Genomic DNA, 2593 nt, shown 5'->3' on the forward strand with positions numbered 1-2593 from the left:
AACTACTATCTATTGGAGAATTGCTAGATATATAGGCAGAGGCAAAAGGTTTTAATTTGAATTGCTTGATATATATGCTCCAATGACTTGAATTTTAATTAATTCTGTTAAAACCCCGAACACCTGCGGATGTAGGCGTTATGCCGAACCGCAAAAATAAAATACTCTCTTTAATTGCGGACGTAGGCGTTACGCCGAACCGCAAAAACAAAATATTTGTTAGTCTTTAATTGCGGACGTAGGCGTTACGCCGAACCGCGAAAACAAAATATTTGTTATTCTTTAATTGCGGATGTAGGCGTTACGCCGAACCGCGAAAACAAAATATTTGTTATTCTTTAATTGCGGATGTAGGCGTTACGCCGAACCGCGAAAATAAAATATTATTATTCTTTAATTGCGGACGTAGGCATTTCACCGAACCGCGAAAATAAAATAAGGATATTATTTGAAATCCCGTCATCAACTACAATCCAAGCCAGCATGTGCGCATGAAAACCGAAGGTCCGAAAGGCCTCAACAACGCAAGAGTAAAGGATCAGATGTGATCCTCGGGGGGCCCCGAACCCCCGAACACTGAAAAACAAGGGATCAGATATGATCCTCGGGGGGCCTCGAACCCTCGAACACTCAAGATGAAAGGATCAGATATGATCCTCGGGGGGCCTCGAACCCCCGAACACTCAAGATGAAAGGATTAAATGTGATCCTCGCAGGGCCTCGAACCCCTAACCAGAAAACATGAACGGCTCAAAGGGGACCACCCCTACTAATTAAGGCACCAGTTCGGGGGCTACGAACCTCCGCCAAACGAAGATCAAAGGGGACCACCCCTACTAATTAAGGCACCAGTTCGGAGGCTACGAACCTCCGCCAAATGAAGACCAAAGGGGACCACCCCTACTAATTAAGGCACCAGTTCGGAGGCTACGAACCTCCGCCAAATGAAGACCAAAAGGTATCAGTTTGGAGGCTTTGAACCTCAACCAACGAAGACCAAAGGGGACCACCCCTACTAATTAAGGCACCAGTTCGGAGGCTACGAACCTCCGCCAAATGAAGACCAAAGGGGACCACCCCTACTAATTAAGGCACCAGTTCGGAGGCTACGAACCTCCGCCAAATGAAGACCAAAGGGGACCACCCCTACTAATTAAGGCACCAGTTCGGGGGCTACGAACCTCCGCCAAATGAAGACCAAAGGGGACCACCCCTACTAATTAAGGCACCAGTTCGAAGGCTACAAACCTCCGCCAAATGAAGACCAAAAGGCATTAATTCGGAGGCTACGAACCTCCGCCAAATGAAGACCAAAGGGGACCATAGCCTCAACCAACACAGCTTCAGCCAACGGCCCCGAAGGCAAGGCGCGCAACCTCGACCATCACAGCGTCGGCCAAACGGCCCCGAAGATAAGGCAAGCGGCCTCGGCCCCCACAGCCTCAGCCAACGGCCTCCGAAGACGAGGCACGCAGCCTCGGCCACCATAGCCTCGGCCAGCGGCCTCGAAGATAAGGAAAATTCTCGAACGTCACTATCACCTCGAGCAACCTAATCACCCTTTGCATGGGAAGACTGAAAAGGCACTGGGAGACTTAAGAAGCGAATTCAGCATCCGAGACTGCTAACCCAAATTTTTAGTAGAACTTTTTTACAGAGGCTCAGAAAAACAATGATAACTACTCCTTCAGCTACTCAAACTCCTCGCTCGATCAGCTCAAGGAGTGGGGGGCAAGTGATGAGGGAATATTTATAGGGGGCAATTTTACTGTGCTACCCCTAGAGGTTACTATTAACTTGGAGCCATGTGTGCTAGTAAAGGCCAATGGGCGATCGCCACGTGTCAAGACTTAGGAGTTCCGCTTATCTTTATAATCTTTATTATGATTTTGAATTGGAAAGAGATAAAGAAGAAGATTAAGTCAACCAATGATATCTTTAAATATCTCAAGAATTATCTCTATTAGGGAAGATTATCTTTTCTCCCCATGGAAAGGGGATCAACCTCTCCTTTTGAAATATATCTTATCTCCTAAGGGAAAGGCCACGGGACATCTATAAATAGAGGACAGGCTCTACAGGTATGGGATCTGACTCCTAAGGGACTCTTTGATTATCTTTCACTACTGTTATTATACTCCTCAAAAACCCTATGAACTGACTTGAGCGTCGGAGGGATCACGGGGAGCAAGTCCCCACCCTTTTTGCAGGTACTTGGTTCGAGACAGAAGAAGGTGATCGGCTCCGCATCATCAAAAGGCCCTGCGGCAGGGGTATTATTGGCCAACGATGGTGCGAGATTCCAAGCAGCTAGTCAGAACTTGCGACCGGTGCCAGAAAACGTCTAACTTGGTCCATGTGCCGGCAGTCGCGCTAACTCATCTCGCCACACCATGCCCCTTTGCCCAATGGGGTATAGACATCCTGGGACCTTTTCCCCCAGCAGCTGGACAGGTCAAGTATATCATGGCTGCTATCGATTACTTCACAAAGTGGGTTGAAGCTGAAGCAGTGGCCTCTATTACTTCTCGGCGGGTGAAACAATTCCTATGGAAGCACGTAGTCTGTCGCTTCGGAGTTCCTCGGGTGCTAA

The sequence above is a fragment of the Diospyros lotus genome, chromosome 12 (assembly GCF_014633365.1).
Source record: "Diospyros lotus cultivar Yz01 chromosome 12, ASM1463336v1, whole genome shotgun sequence".
Lineage (NCBI taxonomy): Eukaryota > Viridiplantae > Streptophyta > Magnoliopsida > Ericales > Ebenaceae > Diospyros > Diospyros lotus.